At 37.9% G+C, this 22,964-nt stretch overlaps 1 protein-coding gene and 1 long non-coding RNA gene across 2 annotated transcripts in view; both read right to left on the bottom strand.

Moving 5' to 3' along the window:
* LOC124131236 (receptor-type tyrosine-protein phosphatase T-like) overlaps nucleotides 1-22,964 on the bottom strand; it is a 236,164-nt gene that overhangs the window by 74,609 nt on the left and 138,591 nt on the right. The gene's annotated exons all lie outside the window — the stretch shown is intronic.
* LOC125379152 lies at nucleotides 17,783-22,943 on the bottom strand. Its single transcript, XR_007220611.1, has 3 exons — nucleotides 22,619-22,943; nucleotides 20,663-20,744; nucleotides 17,783-18,224 (listed from the first exon to the last, which is right to left on the bottom strand). It is a non-coding gene; the product is annotated as an uncharacterized LOC125379152 (long non-coding RNA).

The raw sequence follows: 22,964 nt of genomic DNA, 5'->3' as shown, positions 1-22,964 counted from the left end.
GCTATGTTGCCTTTAACGAAATAGAACAAATATTAAAACACAATCGTTCTCAGCAGCATTATCAATCTAGCAAAGTCAAGTATTTATTTTCAAAAGAGGTATTAAAAATTGCAAGTTGTTGGCCACACGACCTATATATATATATATCCGATTACAAATTATGTAAATTAGGTGGAGGTAATTGTGTGCTATGTGGGTGATTCGGCTGACTGAATATTAAATTCGACCCATGTCATAAGATGAGGTGCCTATAAAGTACTATTTTGTTCCATCCATAATTTGTATACATGTATATCAGTAATAACTCATATTATTCCACAGTATTTCATGAGTTTATGCTGCAGTAATATAGTCACACTTTTCCTTACAAGATGTCTGTATAAAGCTCTCCGAATGAAAACATTTATCGTGAACTTTTACTCACTTTTTTGGCAGTAACTCCCAAACCAGTCTTGTTGTCTTGGCAAGGAGAACCAGGGAAATTCGTGCATCCATTGTGACAGTGACAATCTTCGGTAGAAACAAATAGAATGACTGCGATTATCTAATATCTAAGCATGTCTCTTGTTTAACGTTTCGCCACAATCACCTATCTGTACATCTGTGATATAGATATAAGAACAACATCACTCCTCACCTAGGCACAATATGATGCCTTGATAATTATGTCTTTTACTTTGGGATTGACGGTGTATATTGTTTTTGGTTAATTGACGTATGATTCGAAAAACCGACGAGCAAACTGTCTGAATCCGCGTAGTAAGAACCTACCTTGTGAGGAGTTCGGCAATGAGACAAGTAGTAGAACATATACCAGAAACATCGTCCATGTGCTTGTCCAATGAAATCTGAAAACAAATTCAGCCACATTTAGCCAACCAGAACCACTTTACACGTACACAGCCGGTTGTTCTACATGTAACTGTTCGTGCAGCTTTGAGATTGCTGGTAAACATAAAATGAATCCAACAAATCAGCTAACCTCACTGCTCAAACCTATTCAGATGCAATGTAATTTCCATTTTCGGAAATTAATAATTATATAAGTTATAATGATATTAATATCTGCAAAAAGGTACTGGTAGATGCAGTTTTTACATACATAGGACGACACATTGAAGGTGACATACAATGTTTACCAAAATTATCGTCATGTCAGTGAGCCTGACCACCCGGTCCCGTTAGTCGCCTCTTACCCAGATCTTCACGAGTCTGTTTAGGATATAAACAATGAGCATATCAAACGAAAGCTCACATAGAAGGAGACATATACCGATAAATTAATTGTGCTTTGTTACTGATGTATACATAATTGTAATAATGTCAAGGATGTTGAAACAGGTTTCAGAAAATGTAGGGGCAATGTCTATACAAACCTGTGTCAGAGGGAAACTTTTTGTGTACCAGAAAACGTGTATCATACTTCCTTGTGAGCGTATCGAGGGTTCTCACAAACACTCATGCTTGTTGCATAAATATGCTACGCTATCCTCTGACCTTTGTTCCTTTGTTTCATGTCATAGCCAACACATCCAGTTCGCTAACAGACACCTCAGTTCACTGTTCAACTATTATACTTAGTTTACGTTATGAATGTTATGGATTCACTATCTTACACTATTTTCCTACAGTTTCATAAAACGATATTTAAAATCTTACACGGCTTAAGACTATATTACACTACCCCATGCTCTGAGTTAGTGAGTGAGGTTATACGCCGCTTTTGGCAATATTCCAGCAATATCACGGCGGGGGACACCAAAAATGGGCTTCACACATTGTACCTATGTCGGGAATGGAACCCGGGTCATCGGCGTGACGGGCGAACGCTTTAACCACTATGCTACTCGACTGTCCCCCATGCTCTGAAGATATTTTCAAAAATAAAGGTGATTAAAAGGAGTTTGGATTACGCATATAAAAACTGAAGTTGCCCATTCGCTAACCCTCAAGAATATCCCAAAAGTCGCACCACACTATAACATTGGATCTGTAACATCAAACACTCATCCCTCATGAATATAAACTATGAACCATGAACCATGTGATATCCCAAAAATCAGCAACCTCGCTGCTCACACCTTTTCAGATGGCATGGCATTTCCATTTTCGGGAATTAATAATAATATAACTTATAATATTATATATATGCACAAAGGTACTGGTAGATGTAGTTCTTACATGCATAGCACCACACATTGAAGGTGACATATATCGAAATTATCTAAAGTGACGTCATGTCATTGAGCCTGACCATCTGGTCACGTTAGTCGCCTCTTATGAAAAGCATGGGTTGCTGAAAAAGAATACTAACCCAGACCTTCACGGGGCTGTTTGGGATATAAACAATAAGCATACCAAACAAAAGTTTACATAGAAGGTGACATATATAAAAAGATTAAGTGACGTCCCCGCTGAAACTGTCTAGATCTTTGGGGAGTTTTAAGGGCTACTTTAGAACGATTCCCTTCATAATATAAATCTTTTTATGATTGTTTTGTTGCTGTTTGTCAAACCCAGCACTCAGGGCAACTGAAGCTTCATGACGGCAGTATTTTAAATAATCGACTCATGACCAGACAAATCAGTGATTGACCATCGTTCTACGAAATTGGGACAAGATGGCATGCGAGTCACTGAGCAAACCCAACCGATCCCGTTAGTCGCCTCTCACGAAAATGTATGGTCAATAGGCAATGTATGAAGCCCATTTCTAGTGTCCCTCACTGTGAAATAGCTAAAAGCGACATAAAACCACACTCATTCACGTACTCATTCATTCACGATACAACCTGTATGTATGAGAAATGTATTTCATGGATATAATCATTCTTGTGACCATGCAATTGCAACAGCAGATCTTACTATCATATATTTGTTTGTTGATAAAATGAGTTAAGAATTAAAAATGTTGTTCCCGCTCATGTAAAATTGCCTCGATCTTTAAAGCACTAAACGTATGTATGTTTTAAGCTGATGTTCCAGATAATGACAAGGCATCATGCGATATGCATCTGTTCTGGGTGGTAGTTCAAATTATATGTTTATGTGTGTTTAATACTCATGCAGATAACGCTTATCTCACTTGCTTCTCAAATTTTCGACTTTCCTCCAAAATAATACAAAAAAACTTTAATTTGTCAAACAACTACCAACGTAATCCGTTTTTAAATCTTATCAGTCCATAAATCATTTGAGACGCAACGTGAGAGCCGACCTCACTAACATACACTGTATACGTGTTCATTTGGATACTGGTATGGCAGTGTGGTGTATATTTGAACAATGTCGTAATTGTGTTGCATTGTTTCTGTTAAGATTCAGTAGAAGTTCAGAAGATTGTATTTGAACAATAAGAAGTTGTCAGGAATGTAAGCAGTGGAGTGGAAGTTACTATATTAAGATGCTTTTAGGGGTCAAGTGTCATCTGTAATCTTCTAGAACAGTTAAAGATTGATCAAGCATGGTATGGAACTTTCTGGAAGGTATTTAGATTATATTAGACTATAGACGTCGTCAAAAGAGCCGCAAATCAATCTGCCAGAAATCTATGATCGAGGATTCGAATCCAAGATTCGTCCTGGTTGTGTCAACACCATGCCCCTGCTCGCTTGACTCAACAAAGTGGTAACCTCTAAAATCAATTCGGTTTGAAAGTTGAATGGACTATACACGTGTCAATGCGCAACTTGAATAGGAAAGGAAATACTTGAAAGGAGGGAGTTCAACTGGAATGCTATGTCGAGCTACACAAACACTATTCAAGACAGCCGTGGCACATAAAATGGCTGTCACCAGTCACGCAGCGAACATGACATGCACAGTGAAACGCGCACCTACACTACAGTAGCAAAGTGCACATTTAGGATATAAGTTTCCTTCTATCATCATAAACATTTTAACATTTACCCTGTACACTCAAGGAACAAACACTTTCAAGCGGTGTAACAACATATTAAACTTGAGGTCTCTTCAATATACGTCATACGACTTTAATTGTTGTTTGATCAGGGTAACATCATTTAAAGAAATGTGTCATACGTTTCCGCGTTTGTCAAAATGGACACTTGACTAACCTTTGCATGTGAAATAAATAACTTGAAAAACTGCGCGTTATTTCATTGCTCTGCTCTTGGACAAATACATAGCCGAGGGATATTCCTTTCTATGGATAGATCACAACGCATAAAGCACCCTAATGCTAGGATATTGTTAAGTGTTACTGACTTGGGCAAAGCACCTCTTGATATAATGTGTCATAAAAAGCTGGATGGTGGGGGAGCACGAACATAAATAAGAGAGATCAGACTTACCTTTTGCGTGTTGTGGACGTGTTTGGGTGCCTCGCCCTGAGACCAGGAAGTAATGAGAGTGTTGTATAAAATTGTATGACTCTTGAGCATACGACTGTCAATAATGTTAAACCTGTTTCCAGTATGGTATCAGTTTAGAAATAGAACATTGTTAAAATATCAAATGTAGAAACACATGAATAACTATTTGATTGACGTACGTATAGTTATTTGTTTATTTTCCTGTTGCCATGTCACAAGTATTGCACGCACCACGGTGACTCAACACAATGAAATGAAAGGGAGTTATCAAGAAGGAAATACATATTTTGATATATTGTATGGTTTGAAAGATGAAATCTCCAATATTTTATTAACAACGCCAGTCCACCTGACCAAAGCTTGTGTTAAGTAAATCAGTTCTGATAAGAGTAGCTTTATATTTTACTATGTTTTACTGCTTGTGGCTGCTTGTACTAGTCCGGACTGATGACGATTTATAGTGCTAGCACACTGAGATACCATGCCGCAGTTTAACATGAATACCCCAATCAGACACAGTATACTGACTCCAAGCCGACCAGTCCTTGTTTTAGCCCCTTAATGCCGAGCGACAGACAGGGTAACAACAAGTTCCATTTTTTAACGTCTTTAGGTATGACGCGGTCGGGGATCGAACCCCGGACCTTCCGCTCTCCGGGTGGACGCTCTACCACTAGACCACGGAGGCGGTCTCCTCAGAGTCATTTCATACATCTATGATATTTACAAAGTCATAGTAAAATACTTATCAATGCAATTACTATGGTGTGGGTTTCAATGATTAAATAGACATTGGAGGTGAAAGAATTTCAATCAAAACATGCTTCAAAAACTGTTTCGCCGTTTTGACTTTTAGATGAAACTGAATGAAAGGAACAAAATGAGGACCTTTTTTAAGATCTCACAGTTACGGCATACTTGTAATATATTGGAAAATTGATAACTGCAGGCGTTAATGGCTGTAAAAATGTGTTTCATATAAAACACTCAGAAGAAATTAAAATGAAAGCAAAGCACCATTTCGTCTCAACCACAAAATAGTTCACCCTGTTTTCTTAGATTTTTAACATATTCGTAGCCATTAGCTTGCTGGAATAGCGCTGACGCAAAGGACTAATTACAAAATTACGTCAACCATTATCTTGGCAACTGATTTCTTACAATTATTTCACATTCAACACAGAACCACCATACGGATGTCCGTGTCCGAATAAGTATATGTCCTTCATTGTTATCATGTAAGTTTGTGACTGTTGACATGGATTTGTAGTGGGGGTAAGAACAGACGAGCTAACGTGTCACAACAATAACATAACGTGTGTCAAACATGCTTGCTGCATGCATGACCCAAGGTCACCCCACACCTCTGTGTAAGAGACAGATTACTGCACTCGTGCCCGTCAGATACAATTTATCTTACAACGAGTTTTTTCAAAACCTCTAACGAGCGAAAGCACACTCGTGTATTAATCTCAGGATACCAACTCGTTGTTTCAAAGCGTATCTTAATCGCTTTTGCTCTTTAGATACGTTTTAAAACAACTCGTAAGATATATGATATCTAACAGACACTCGTGTAGTAATCTCTATACACCAACAGTATCGGTATAGGCGAGAAATCGTGTGTAACCTTTTTAATTCTGTTTATTCATGTATAACTGTGTGGCCACAGACCCATAGTGCAGAACGCATGACAATGTGGAACTGTTTAAGATTTTTACAAGGATTCATTTCTTAATGATATGGCATGGTATATTGATAGAGATATATTTCATAGTGTTTTTGTTCAATATATTTTTTATTTACGACATAAAACTTAAACCATTAACATGCATCTAAATTGTGCTAAAGATATCTGCATTTTCTTATATTGACATCAGTTAAATATTTTTCTGTATCTGTATTTGTATTTGCATTTACTAGAATATCTAGAACAGACCTCCATGTTTAATACACATCCTTTGCATACACCATGATTAAAAAATGATTTGACTTCCTCATAGATACTAAATAACAATTTGCCCATTTCATTACTGACACCATGTAAATTAAATAGATACCATCAGTTGTCCCTACACACTTATCGAATGCTTTAGAAAAGTCGACAAAGCGTACAATTTTCATGTTAACAATGAATATGCCTATCTATGAGAGCCTGGAGAAGAACCATATAATCAGTGGTAGTCAAAATCCTGTTTGCTCATCTTATCAAGGGTGTCCGACCACAATACCAAAAATGCTAATAAATATCTTACTGAATGTACTGGTACGTTGAATACCCTACAGCCTCTGTCACTGAGCCTTTGTTGTGAATTGGAATTATAATTTCAAGCGTCCAATCTTTTGGAAGTAAGAGGTATTCATCATTGTGTTAAATAATATTTCCAAATACGAAAGGGTTTATATATGAAGAGAGTATTTTAAGAATTCCGTTATTAGTCCATCAATTCCGGGAGTTTTCAAGTTTCTCAGATTTTAAATCGCGGATTTAATTTCTTCTTTTGAGCTTGGGGAATAAATATTTCTGTTGCAACATTGGTTTCATCATTATCAAAAGAGTCGAAATGCAAGTTATCTGTACAATCATCACCGTGAAGATCACCGTTCTGCAAATAGTTTTATACTTGTTGTTCGAAACAGTTTTCTTTGCATGTGCACCTGTATCCTTTATTTGCCTGAATTGGTTTAAAAGAGTGCATCTTTTCGTCTTTTATAACCCACATTCCCAGTCAAACCACAGTTACATTCCCTGCATATACATTAGCTTCTGTAAACAACGATAAACTTTCATCAATATTTGTAAAAACAGAATCAATAGCTTTATGTTAGAGGCATGAGAAAGTGTCACATAACAGACGTTCTTGGAAAATGTCTGTTATCCCACTTAAACATTGAATGACTACGGTGGGCTTTATCAAATGATGGTTTTCCACATGAATGAAGCACTCGTAAAGACAATGACATAAGCAGACACTGTGATTCGTGTCGTGACTTAATATCCAAATTTTCACACAAGTAAAATATATTTATGGCGCTCATAATGTAATCAATAACACTTGCCCCAGCATTGCCAACAAATTAAAGTCAACTTTCCCGGAATCACTTCCACAGCGGTCATTCATAATGTGTACATTTAAAACAGAACATAAATTAATAAAATATTTTCCAAAATTATTAAGAACTGTATCATTCGAATATCTACACAGACAAATCTGCCTGAGAGAATGAGTGAGTGAGTGAGTTGGGTTTAACGCCGCTTTTAACAGTATTCCAGTTATGTCACGGCGTGTCAGCTTAATGTGGGAGGAAATCCCAAAGTGATGCAGGTCTCAGACGTTTACCACTTCGGTGAAACCCATAAGCATGGGTATGGTGCTGACAAACCTAGAAACATAATCGGGGCGAACCGGGATTCGAACCCACAATCATAGGTTTCTGGCGTGCCCAAGGGACGCAACTCTGCACAGCGAATCGCGGCGCCTTAGACGACTGGGCCACCCGTGCCCCCTCTGCCTGAGAGAAAGTCCCAGTATGAAGTATCCTTGTCATGGAGATATTCAAGTATATCATCCTCCACATTATCTGGCTCTTTACAAGTCCTTCCATTGAAGTCACACCGAAATGTGTACAAAACATCACCTAGAATGTCAAGCAGTTATCCGGAAATAGCAATATACCATTCTCAGATTCAACATTACTGCTGTACCATGTAGATCCTTCTAAGTCAATATATACACAGCAGTATAACACGATTCCAAACAGTACTTGTCAAGTGATAGATATACACCACTTTATTCATCATTAAGAACCTTTTTGATATGAACACATATTCCACATGAATGTCTTCCAAAACTTGCGATCTGATGTTAGTATTTTCGCAGAACGTATCATCAAAATTCAGTTTCGGCGTCCACGTTTCCGTTAAACCTTATGTCAAGTAATTTTCAAAACTCACACTAAAGTTTATACTCGCAATCAGATAACTTTGAGAGCAGTCCAGATATATTCCAAAACACGAGTTCACAGTATTAATGATATTACTAGTAGGTTCAGACGGCTCTATATCCGGACCCTGGCCACACCCCTATTTCTTCTGTATCGGCCTCCTCCCCCTACCTGTGTCGGCCCGACGTGGATTGCTTCCGTCACGTGACTGTATTAACACGTAAAGCTTACGTATCACGCACAGGGGAAATTATGTTTGCTTGGGGCTTTCTCTTTGCACTGTTTTATTTCTTGAGTGAGTGAATTGGATTTAACGCCTCCCGAATGGATGCAGGTCTCAGACATATACCACTTTCGTGAAACCCCCGAGGACGGGTATGATGCTGACAAACCTTGAAACATAATCGAGGCGATGGACGCAACTCTGCAGAGCGAATTGCGGCGCCTTAAACCAATGGGCTACCCATGGCCCCACAACGTAACCACAGAAGTCCTGTGCACTAATCAATATGTTCGGTGACCACGTGTTGACCACCATGAACAGATCGACACAAACTGGAGGAATAGCTGAAGATTTCATGTAATGTTTTCAGGTTCACTCTAGACTTACTGGCATGGAACCGTCCGGACTGTTAAATGTTAAACGTTGGTTTGTAAACATATAACGAAATCTCCCTCGAGCGAGACTCCATTCAAGATGGCGGCTCCCAGCGAGTGCTTGCGTTCGATGTTGTCAGGATAACTTGTGAGTGGGCAGTGATGTTCTATGTGATGGTATATGTGGCGTAAGTGCGGTATGTTTGCTGGGGAATTGACCTTTAGACGTTAGTCTGATTCCAAATGCTGCTGTGTGCGCACGTACATGTCTGTTATCGAATATAACCGAATAAACAACATAGTTGTTTCACCACTGGGCATGATTCTGACTTAACATAACGAACGTCTTGCGTGCGTCAACGCAAGGCAGCATGACTAATTTATGGATGGGTATTGATATGAGATGGGACCACTATGACTTTCAGAACTCCATTGTATATTATGTCATGCAAGAGTCACTGTACAATACTACCGGAACTACATACAGTCGCCAATAGTTGTGCCGTTTGTGCGCCACAATGGTCGCCCTTTTTTTCTTTCAAGGCGATGACCGTCGTGCACACGTATCGTTACTGACTTGTGCAGCACAACCTTTCCCCCAAGGATCACGTCTGGTCCTTCCTTTTCTTTTTCATCTAATACCCTCATTCTATACCCCTTTGTAGTTCTGTCATCATCTACTTATCCCTTACTGTTTTGGGAGTGTGAAGTATCCCATGCTCTGAAGATATTGTTCCTTGTAAGGTGATTATGACATAAATTTGCATTAGGTTAAAAAGAAGTGGACCAGTCACAACCCTTCCAGAATGCCCCCAAAGTCGTACCACAACTACCCATTTGATGTTTAACAGTAAAACACTCATCCCTCCAAAAATATGAACCAGAACCATTTAACCTCACACGCATCGATTCATGGTGATATGACAACTCCAATTACGGATATCTATGATAGGAAAGTCATTGTAAGTTGCTTTAGCGGATTTTCTTGAAGGCTCAACTAAATAACGTATACTTATTATGGTATCGTTAATTCAAATTTATTTTAGAATGTTTGCATTATCTTAGCCTGTCATCTGACGTTCAGTATCTCAAGGTGAAAGAAGAGAAGAGAAGAGCCAGTTGGCATCGACGTCACATTAAACGCTATTACGTTACATGAGCAGAACTGACGGGTCAATCACAATGCAAGATTTAAAGACAAGCTATGATAAATGGTGTGTTTGAGTTTGACGTGTTTTTTTCACTCAGGGTTTTATTTTACTTGTACACTCGTTTCATTAAACATAGAACTGTTGGATAAACGAGGGTGGTTAAAACGCTGGCCCGGGTTTGATCCCCTTATTTGCCATGTCTGTATACCCTGTCGTGATATGGTATTGCTAAACTAGAAAAGTGATGATAAATGGCCTGTTTGATATGTTTTTGAACTCAGGGGTTTATGTTACTTGAACATCAGTCACATTAAACATAGAACGATTGGATAAACGAGGGTGGTTAAAATGATGTCCCGGGTTTGATCCCCTCATTGGCCATGTCTGTATAGCCCGTACAGATTTGCATGGAGTATTATAAAAAAACTAAATACTAAAAATACTAAAATACTAAAATAGCAGCGTGAACCCTCATGTTCAACACACATTATTAAATGAGGTTAGAACTTTCAGCTGGTCACGGCAACATGACAATCATCTCAATCCTAAAGACAACAATGACACACGAGTTGTGTGTAAGCGGGCGTTGTCCTACAATATTGCTAGACAGGCTAGGGTGGTCCCCTTTAGGCATTAAATAAATAAATAAACACATAAAGATTAATAATAAGCTGGCCTGAGAAGGATATTGTCAGAGATATGATCAGACTTACCCGTTGCTTGCTGTTGTCAGAGCTGGGAGGCCCGCGCTTGTAACAAGGAAGTGAATTGAGCGATATCTTATTTCCCTGATACATGTTTATTGAAACTGGTTTGCCAGATTAAACATCAGTGTTGAAACAGGAGCAGGTAGCAACGCATAAATTCATTTAATTGGTAGTGCAACTTTGAGATTGCTGTTTGTAAGACTGGAAGACTATAGTTTATTAGTATTACTGCAGGGCATTACTATGGTTCACGTCAGTTTGCTGCAATGCATCGACCCATGCATGGATGCATTTTATGCTCAGACTAACATGAGCTGTCACATGGATTAAATTCTTTTTTCAAATGTCCCCTGTAGAGGAATATCTACCAAGTCATTTTACTTTTTTATGCTTTTCTTTTGTATAATTGCCTACATCAGCGACTGCCTCCACTGGATGGTGAAGGTTGTTTCTCTGTTTCATCATGATGTGAAACAGACAAGCGATGAGTGCTTTAGAGATGAGTAGAGAAGATACCGATATGAAGGTGAGCTTTTTACATACATATCACGTTTAGGTTTTTCAGTTCATCGATTAATAAACACTCCTTCCTCTTTGTTTTTTTAAATTATTGAAGCAACCTTTAAGAGCATTTACGTTTGTGAGCTTATGATGCTTTGTGAAACAAATCAACGCAGTTTTTTGTCCAATCTATCTTCCTAAAGTATCAGCTCTCTGGGCCTTATGGTTTCTGAGAAAACGATGATTAAATAAGCTCAACTTTTAATCTCATTTCCCCTACAAAATATCACTGTTTCAGATTCCTAAACATTGCCCTAGAAAAATATAACATATTGTTTTTGTAACTGATGTATACATAATTGTTATTTTGTCAAGGATGTTATAACAGGTTTCAGAAAATGTCGGAGAAGTTCTATACAAACCTGTGTCAGAAGGAACTAAAATGTACATATTGTTTACTGGAAAACGTTTATCTTTCTTCATTGTCAGGGTATCGACGGTTCTCACAAACACACATTCTTGTTGAATAAATACGCTACGCTGGCTGGAAGCAACTGTACGCCCTCCTTTGTTCCTTTTCGTCATGTCGAAACTAACACGTGCTGTTCACTTACAGACACCTCAGTCCACTGTTCAACTGTTATACTTAGTTAAGGTTATACATGTTATTGAATCACTATTTAACATTATTAACCATCATTTCATAAAAACATATAATCAAAATCTTACAAGGATTAAGACTAAAGTACACTATAACATATGCTGAAGATATTTTCATCAATAAAGGTGATAACAAGGAGTTTGCGGTACGCATAAAAACCCTCTGAAGTGGCTCATTCGCTTAGCCTCCAGAATATCTTAAACGTCGTACCACCCTAAACACATTTGACGTTTAACTTCAAACACTCATCCCCCATGAATATGAGCCATGAACTATGTGACATCCAACAAATCAGCTAACCTCGCTGCTCACACCTATTCAGATGGCATGGCATTTCCATTTTCAGGAATTAATAGTATTTATAAGTTATAGTGATATAAAAGTTGCATTAGCGGATTTTCCAAAATAGATTTTGAAACTGAAATGTTTTGTATGCTCCACTACATAGCACATGCCAATTATACTTCTCTGACCGACACATATGCAAAGGCATGTCAATAGTTCACCTGAAAAAGGCATTGACCCAGGTTCGTTTCCCCACGTGATATCGCTATGACCATGTGTCACAGTTGGTCTACACTGTGAGCCGGCATTGGCGCACATTGGCGCTGTTTAGGATATAAACAACAAGAATACCAAGCAAAAGCCAACATAGAAGGTGACACATACTGAAAGATTAAGTGACGTCTTCGCTGACACAGTCCATATCCTTGGGGAGTTTTGAGGACTATTTTAGAACAATTTCCTTCATAATATATATCTTTTTATGATGTTATTTGTTTGTTTTTCAAACGCAGCACTTAGTACTATTCAAGCTATATGACGGCGTTCCATGAATAATCGAGTCATGACCAATCAAGACAAATCATTGACCTCACGAGCATCGTTCTACGACGAAGGTTGTACACGGGAAAGTGGTGGTGTCACGTGCTTATGGTGCAGCGGAGAGGGCAAGGTGGATGAGACACCACTCGAGGACTTCGCGTCACACAGGCGAGCTGTCTTAGTCTTTCTTAAATATATACATATAAAGATAATCAGTATTTTGATGTTATACTCTTCTGTGTTGGGCAGCCTGTTATTGCTGAATGGCAGGTAAAAGCGTTTGAAAAGTTGCCGTAGGGCATTGAGTGCTGCTAAGCCAGGAGAAGGGTATTGCTTTCTTTCAGTGAGTGATCCAATCGAGAGGTGATTCAGGAGTTGTGACATAGATTTGGATACACAGAAGGTACACGTCCAAAAAAGTCGATTTCGCAGTAATTTTTCATATTAATATATATTAATAGTTCAGGCGTGATATACCCCATGCAATCCGTAAAAGGCGACTATGCTTGACGTAAGAGGCGAATAACGGGATCGGGTGGTCAGGCTCGCTGTCTTTGTTGATGCATGTCATCGATCCCAATTGCGTGGATCGATGCTCATGATGTCAATCACTGGATTGTCTGGTCCAGACTCGATTACGTACAGACCGTCATATAGCAGGAATATTGCGGCGTAAAACAACAAACCAACCAACAAACAAATCAAGCATGATACTACAGGGCTATTGCAGTCTTATTTCGTAAGGATTTAATGTGACAAAAACATTAAAACGTTTTTGTTACAGAAAGAATGCACCAGAGAATACGGAGTGTCGGTGTTTGACACGGGATATCACACAAACGTCGCGTGTCTACATGTATGATTCTGTAAATAAACCCGCTAGCCTGTCACCAGCGGTAGGCGTTGCCCATGAGTGGAATATGTTGTCATCGTAAATGTTTTATGTTCATTTCAACATAGTGAATTAGAACATAAATTGGGATACGCCGGAAACCTAAGATTGTGGGTTCGACTTCAGACTGACACACAGTAATATAACTGGAATAATGTTAAAAGTGGCGTTAAACCCAACTCATTCACTCACTATTCATGTGTCATGTGTTACATAAGGCTGTATATAAACAAAAACTAGGTATATAATGTAAAAGTAACGCCAAGCTATAAGGTTTATCAGACACAATAAAACAATAAATACATGTATGTATAAAACATAATAAGGACGCTGTTCGTATCCTGTACGAAACATAATTATACATGATAATATTCATAGTTAACAAATTGTTCATAAAATCAAATCATTGTTTACGTTTATACATTTTATAAAGTGTGCTTGCTAATAGGACTTGTACATTTTTGTGGGCAAATTCTATCAAGAAGAGGGGTTGGTGGTTTGTTAAAACGTCAAGTTTCTATGGTAAGAGGTAAAGATATGCATCTAAACAAAGTTAAACTTAAAAGTTAAATGTTAAACTTTTACATTTAAAACATACGATTCAACAACATTTTGTTTCTTAAATTGCTTGTAAGTTCTAAGCGTATCAAAAGAAACTACAGTAATACCTTGTAGCTAGTGTGAAAGTCAAAGCTTCTGTTATAAACTGAGTTACATTTAATCATCATAAGAGGAGTTTAGTTTAGTAGCTTCAATGATGTATACCTCATATAGCTGTAGATGTAGAGAAATTTATCTCATAAATAATTGCATCCAAAACAAGAATGAAACAGCACTTCTACTTAACTTCAGAAATACACAATAACTCCAGTTACAGATTCCTCTTTGAAATGTGTTTATTCATTGACAATACATCACTCATCTTCGCGAGTAAGCAAAGTAACAGCCGGTGTATAAATTTTGAACTAATTTAAAGATTTTGTTTAGTTTTTGTCTTTCTTAGGTTTTAGTGTTTACCTTCACATCTTGAATTAAATATTTGCGTCCAACAGTTAGACACTCATGTAAAGTGGCATAGTTCTTCATAAGACAAGAGACAGTGGAGTAGCATGGTGGTTAAAGCGTTTGTTCGTCAAGCCGAAGACCCGGGGTCGATTCCTAACATGGTGTCTCCCACCGTGATATAGCCACACTCACTAATACCCAATACAAAGCATATATGTATGCGAAATGTATGCCATTGATATAATCATTCTTGTGGTCACGTGAATGCAACAGCTGATATTATAAATATATATTTATTTGTTGATTAAACGAGTTAACAATCATGAAAAGTAGCTTTGATCGTCATAACACTACACAAGTGTATGTTTTGACCTGTCAGTTCCAGTTGATGATGGAAACACAATAAGCTTCTGTTCTGGGTGGTAGGTAAATTCACATGTTTATGTGTGTTTAATACTCACGTAGATAACGCTTATCTTACTTCCTCGTCAACCTTTTGACTTTCCTCGAAAAACATACGACGTTAAAACTTACCTTTGTCAAACAACTACCAACTACTTCCGTTTTTAAAACTCATTCTGTCCGTAACCATTTGAAACGCAACGTGAGAGCCGACCTCACTAACACATATGAGTTCATTTGGATACTTTTTTTTTATGGCAGTTATGTATAGATAAACAATGTTGTAATTGAATTGCATTGGTTCTGTTAAGAATCAGTAGAAGTAAGGCGTAAGCAGCGGAGTGGAAGATACTATATTTAGATGCTTTTAGGGGTCAAGTGTCATCTGGAATCCTCTTGAAAATAGACTAATCCAGCATGTAATGGAACATTCTAGAATGTATTTAGACTATATTCGACTCTTGACGCCGTCAAAAGGGCCGCAATTCAATGTGCCGGAAACAAATGATAGTGGGTTCGAATCCAAGATTCGCCCGGGTTGTGTCAACACCATACTCGTGCTCGTATGCTTCAACAAAGTGGTACCCTCTAAAACCTACATCACTTCGGCCTCCTCGCCTATCAAGCTGGCATGCCAAGATAAAATACTGTTCAAGACTGAAATACTGTTCACAGCGGCGATAAAACCAACCCACTCGTCCCTTTGACGTGCGTGGATCCCATGTTCGCAGTTTCGAATGCAAGGTGCAAATCCGGGGAAATGTCATATCAGCATTTGAGGAAGTATGGAATATATACTGAACCGCAAAAGAAACGTCACCCCAAGTAACATTACATGAAAAGTTGTCATTTAAATATCTGGGTAATTTTTGTCAAAGTTTCTAAAACTTAACATTACCTTGATTTGATAATAAAAAAACAAAGCAGATGACAATAAAACCGCATGGTAACCCGATGCAGTTGATTTCCGTGCAAATTGAAATGCACATGCGTTCCCCGATTTCTTGCCCTATAAAAATCCATCCAGGTCGGATAACATTCATTCGTCATTGAATTGCTATCACATGCCAAGATTGACAAGAAATCAGCCACACCAAGCCCTTGGACGATTGCCAGCTGGAGAAACCGCCTGGCAAGTAGCCAATGCATTTCAAGTCCACGTTAGGACCAAATTCAGGCCCCAGCAACAGTACCAGACCAACAACACTATATCAACCGCCTCATCCATTCCATGTATCGACGTTGCACGGCAATCATCAATGCACATGGCGGACACACGATACTGACTTGTGATGTCATTTTCTCAGGGACTAGTGTTGTGTTTCACTTTAAGAACATTTCAACCTTGATGATCAGTTTTGCCAAGTTTCATGTTTTTTAATAAGTCTCGAAATATGTTTACAGTGTTTGGAAAAATAAGGTTTCTCATATATCTATCCATGGTGACGTTTCTTGTGCGGTTCAGTATACTTAAACTATGTCATCTGACTTTGTCCAATACAAATTTAGAATGATAAAAACGTGAACCTGAACGGTATTAGAATAAATCTATTTGAATAGACTTTACACCTGTCAATGTGCAACTTGAATAGGAAAGCACAAACTTGAAACGAATGGAAGAGGAAGTACGACTGGAAAGCTTTTTTCAATCTACACAAACAAATTATATTCAGGACAGCCTTTACACATAGAAAAGCTGTCACCATTCACGCAGCGACACGAAATGCACAGTGAAACGCGGCAGCTACACTGCGTACAGTTTTTCCTTCTATCATCGTAAACAATTTGACATTCCACCCCGTACATTATAGGACAACACTCAAGCGGTGAAACAATAAATTAAACTTCAGCTGCAGGTGTCTGCAATATGACATTAATTGTCGTTTGATAAGGGTTACATAATTGAGACACCGTGTCATACGTTCCCGCGATAGGGGTATTCCTTTTTGTGTACAAATCACAACGCACAAGACATCCTGCCAAAATGTCAAAATTTGGGGGGTGCATTTTGTTCACTTAAGTGTGAAACACATAAAAAAATTAACTTGAAAATACCAAGCAATTTGAAGGTTGCTGAAGGCATCTGGTAGGTTTCCGGGAGGTATCCGGATGCAAATTTTCTTCATGTCTTGTTTCTGGTTATTAATGTTAGCCTGTACATATGAGATAGCTGTTGTAATATTCTGTGTTATTTTAGTTTTAAATATCCTCCTAAAACTGAGATATGTGGGCATGCATTGTTCACAAGTTCGATTCGCGACATGGGTACAAATGTGTGAAGCTTATTGCTGGTGTCACCCACCGTGATATTGTTGCAATATTGCTAAAAGTGGCATAACACCATTCTCACAAAAATGGAAAGTCATTGCTTATGTGCTTTGGCATTTGGCCCTGGTGAAATTAAAAGATTAGTTTGGAACGGTATCAGTACTTGTTATATCTGGACAGTGCAATTTTCCCAAATTGGTGCATAAGACTAATGGCATCCATAGAAAACACCTAAATAAAGCACAGAAAAAAATATCAATGTCATTTGATTACTAGCGTGGAACTACAACTTTTGTTAAGTGAGCTGTATTCATAGTAGGAAAACATTCAGGGCATTAGTATATTTTATATTTGTTCAGCACCTATGTTATGGCTGATCAGTATCATATTTCTTTATGCTTATGAAGCAAAACAAATAATGTTTTTGGAATAAAAATCATATTTATTGATTATATGACATTTCATTGGTACATATCACAAATTGAAATTTGATCAAGAAAGAAGAGGAACTAGCATAAAGTAACCAGTGGTGTTTGCAAGAACTTACAGAACAGACTCTTCAATGCAATTTTCTAAATAAACAAATTAGTCAAATCTCAGAAGAATTTCATGGAAGAAGAATATGTAAAGTCAATTATGTTTCTGCAGTAAACCACAAAAGTCATTCAGATTTGTATAGTCAGAGTCGGTGTACACAACCTGGACATAGTCACAGTGCTTTGGCATAAATTCATTCAGACTTGATTAGTGTCATACTATAGTCACTATACTATAGTCACACTGATGTGGCATTATTCATTCAGAATCATCACTTTCTGAGGTGAATCTGTTGGTTGTTATCGGGAGGATTGTTCATCATCCGGCAAGTCCCTTGTCTGACATGTCTGAGCAAGATCTTCTTAAATGTAGCTGGTGTCAGATTGTGAAATCCAAGTCCTGAAACAATTCATAACATCTTTAGAAACTTGTTATTCAAAAATTATGAAACACATATTTACAAATGTAAAAAGTTGTTTTCTCGAACAGTGGGGTATTGACAATTTATCTTGCAACTGATATTTAACCAATCTTTGAACATGTAAATAAGCCATTGCAAACAGAAAAGTGTTCAGAAAATACAAAAATGTATCCGGTCTTCGAAAACAATACCTTAAGCGCCACACGGTTCACCTGAATTTTGCTTGAATGTTTGCATTACATCAAAATATATGGAAGGGTAAACAAGACAATGCAAAACTAAGTTACATATATAGGTTCTTATACATAAAAACAGAACTATTCATAATAATCAAAACTTTCAATCAGACAGGTCATGTAAGTGATCTCAAAATACAACATAATGAGCGAGTGAGTTGGTATAGTTTCAGGCAGCTCGTTAACAATATTGCAGCTATGGGCTTCACACATTGTACCCAAGTGGTGAATCGAACCTGGGTTTCAGAGATCGTTTTACCCACTAGGCTACCCTAGCACACCAAATACAAAAGAAAGTACATTAGGATTTCAGACAATAGATATTCTCACCAAATTCATTCATTCATTATTGGAAGCTATATTGAAATTCAAATTTTGACAAATTAGGATGAGACTGTAGAAGTATTTATCTAAGTAATTATGGATATTTAATATCTACCGTTAATTGGTAGTCCGACATAGACAGTGATAAGAAATTCAACTGAAAAGCACAACCTGAACCATCAACTAAAAACTATGTATATTACATTAAAGGGGCCGGTCATGTATTACCGGTATGTTCTCATTCATTTCTGACACTACCCTCCCTGAAAGAAAATGCAAAGCACTTTATATTTTATTGTCCATTTTTTCATAACCCTTTTTACATGACCGGTCCCTCCCCTAGGGACTCTCACATTTTTTGGGTGACCCTCCCCGTTTGTTCTGATCTGAATTAAATTTCATGGCAATATTCTTGACTAAAATCATTATCATATTTTTATCATATTTTTAATCATATTTTTATCATATCTTATCATACCTTATCATATCCTATCTTTTTTGAAAAATAACTTTATGAAGATTAACAATAACATGCAAATCTGCCAAAAATATTGGTCTGGCAAAGTTTAAATTAATCATGATTACTGTTATAAAGTTTTGGATACATCGTCTGTTTCTAAATACAGTGAAACCCAACTTTGACTTGCATGACATTATTGAATCATCTACCCAATGTTCTTTATGCATTGATATGCATCTGCACAGAGTGGTCAAAGTCCTTGTCTGACACATAGTGTGCTACAAGGGAGACATCTGTTTGTGTCCAGCCAAACTGTCAGATAATCTCAAGGGCTGCCTTGGTAGCATCAAGGGATGTAGCTAATCCTAAATAAACATAAAACAAGTGACATCATATTTTCTACAGAACACATGATCAAAGCCTGCCCCACCTTTGATGTTTATTACCTTGCTACTCTATAAAAAGCTAATTAGCAAAATGAACTCAATGTCAACTCATTGTGGGCTTGGGATTAACAGGGCAATTAGTGTCGGGTGGGTATTAGCACTTGCAATTGTCTGTTAATTACTTAATTGAGTAGTGACGGCTTAGTCACCATTCTCGATTTAGCCATGACGGAGTAAACACCAAGGTACAAAGCGGAAAAAAATATTATATCAAATCTATATCACGCAGATCACTGCCCTAGAACAACATAGTTCTACTTCCTCCTCCTCAACTGGGATACCGAACGAACACCCCAAGTGGGATCGGACAGTAAACTCTTCCCAAGCCGGCGGCCGGCGGCCATCTTGGCCAGCGACTGACCCCCAAGGACAAACCAAACTTGATAAGTGCCTTTCCTATCTCCCTCTCCCCTCTATTCTTTCTAGATTACTTGGTAACTGTTGTATTTATATATATTTTCTCATATATCTAATTGATAGTACCTATTATTAACCCTGTGTTATATTGTCATCACCTTGCTTATATCATTTATTTGTGTTTGCAAGTGACCATGCGAGTTTAATTTCATGTATTCGGGCATGTTCAGTACCAAGGTAAAATAAATAACAAGGTGCTGTTTTCACCAGGCAATAGCAGGCGAGGTGCTGTTTTCGCTATATAGTATAACCCTCTCTTAAAACTAGCATAGGTTGATGGGGACCAATTCCAACCCTGAATCCCCACATGAGTGGGTATGGTTTTACGCTGTTTTTAGCAATATTCCAGCAATACCACAGCAAGGGACACCTGACATGAACTTCACACATTGTACCATGCATGGTACCATGACAAGAATCGAACCTTGGTCTTCAGCACTTCAACCACTAGGCTACCCCACCGCCAAAATTCCCACCATGATAAAGTTGTCATCATGGTATTCTTCAACAAGTTCAAGTCAAAATATCCATACCTTTCAAATGTCTTATCTTCCACTTCACTATGTTCACTGTTGCAAAACTTCTGTCATTTAATTTGTTCTTGATTCTTGACACCTGCAAAAGTAAGTTTAGTCTATTAACCATTCTCACAGATTGGTGAGTACCACAGATTGCTTTGACGGTACGATATGAACTAAGAAAATGAGTCACATTAGAGTATCTAGAGTTATGTCCCTTGAAACCCTGCAGTCCCTGACAAGGCCTGTACACTGGCCTCCCTGGCAGTATTATTGGAAAATCACACTATCCTTTTTGATGCACTTTTTCTACCAGAAACTTGCTTTTAATATACATTTATCATATACCATTGTAAAGAGAATTAAGTATACTTTAATATTCTTTGTTGTTATTGTCTCTAACCTTTGTTTTTTTCTAATTACAGGTGTTTACAAGTGAAATAAAACTTGAAAACACTGAAAAAATGAAAACAGACAATGAATTTTGGTTCAAATTGTATTACAAATCACAAAAATAAATCACAGATACAAGGTAAACATAACACAGTGGTCTTGTCATCTTGGACGGCACAGGTAATCCCAGGTGTTACAGGTAAATTCTCTTCATGCACATCTGTAAACAAATAAACAAGTTTGCAACTCTTGGTACTGACTTTGTTTTCTATACTGATGTCACATATTACTTATGATACACTTACAGCCTCTGAGGTAAACTCGTTAACACAGGTAAACTTGTTAACGCAGCTACTATAAGAATGACATCACAGGGAAGATAACACAGATTGATCTGAAGAGGGAAAGATTGTAAAAGGACGGAAAGATCGTAATTCAAGTTCTGCAAATATACAAGTTGTGATAACATATTTACAATACACTGCTATTTACAATTGCATAATAAATTAAATCAGTACTTTATTAAATCAATTAATAAATAAATAATCATTACAGTTACTAAAATTTAAATTAAGATGTAAAAAACAAGAAAACAAACATGAATATGGATAGATTTTATTCAAATTGAGCGAAATATAAGGACATACGACAAACCGGCAAACTACAATTCGGATTGCGATCAGAAAAATAAATTTAAAAAAAATTAACAGATACGTCATGCCACTCACCTTTGTTGTTGTTGTGAACGCTCGTTCACGTGTCGGTGGCTGGATTCTCATTCGTCGCACTGATAATATGTTCAAACACAGAATCATTGTAAAACAGTTGGAAAAAATCAATAGCACGACTCTTCACTCACCGTGTCAATATATATTCTTGAGTCCGGTCGCCTCTTCAAAATCCCTCATGTCTCCACTATTGTGGTCCCTCTGCCACTCCCAATCCCATTCTTGAAAGTTGGCGGGCGGGGGGGGGGGGGGGGGGGGGGACACCTCGTCGAAACCGTCAAAATCTATACCATAATCTTCGCGTAATTCCCTCTCCCCTTGGCGTAAATTATTCAATTCAAACACATTATTATTCCCGATAGAGTCGTTGTTAATCATCTGATCGCTATCCGAATCGTAGTTGGCCGCCATTACGCTTGATTTACGATTTAAGCGAGAAAAAATACCTGTCGCGAAAACAGGTGACATACCCGCGATTTTCGCGCCAAAAAGACGGGGAAATTCAATCGAATGACGTGTCATTACGTGTAGATCTCGTTTCCATATTTAGAACGAGATTACACACGAGAAAGGAAGTAGAAAGAGCGATTTTGTACATTCGTCACCACTCGGCCCTTTCCGTTACCAACTCGTGTTATTCCAAGGGCAGTCGGGGCGAAAGGGTTAGGAATACAAGTAGGCAAACATATTTCTACATCATATACATTAGCAAGGATTAACATAAGTTAGGTAGATTGCTTATCCTACAAAAATAAAATCACACATTTACTAACATATATAAAACTGAATAAGTGGCGTACAGATGAAAAATAACTTAATACGTGATCCATATTATTCACATATTCCTTACCTGAATCAGAGACCATGTAACAGTCTATATGTAATATGGTCTCTCTCTGAATATGTCACGTCTTCAGCTCCCTGCATGACATCAGCTGCAATCGCCAATTTTGACGAGGTTGTGAAACATTTCTGCTGTAGGAATATTACGTCCGCTGGGATATCCCTTGTCACACTGCCTTATCTAGGCATGGTAGGCAAACACATATTCCATACACGACGTAGGTATACTTCCTAATACACACTGTCGAAATCCCCGCGGCTCCCAATATGGCCTGTATGAACTGTAATCGGCCAACCTCGTCTCTTTCCGTAACTGCTTCAGAAATGACCGCTCGTTGTTCGTGACCAACTCG

Source organism: Haliotis rufescens, unplaced genomic scaffold, assembly GCF_023055435.1.
Source record: "Haliotis rufescens isolate VD_foot unplaced genomic scaffold, xgHalRufe1.0.p SCAF_14, whole genome shotgun sequence".
NCBI classification, from domain to species: Eukaryota; Metazoa; Mollusca; class Gastropoda; order Lepetellida; family Haliotidae; genus Haliotis; species Haliotis rufescens.
This window is presented reverse-complemented; position numbering and strand designations above follow the sequence as displayed.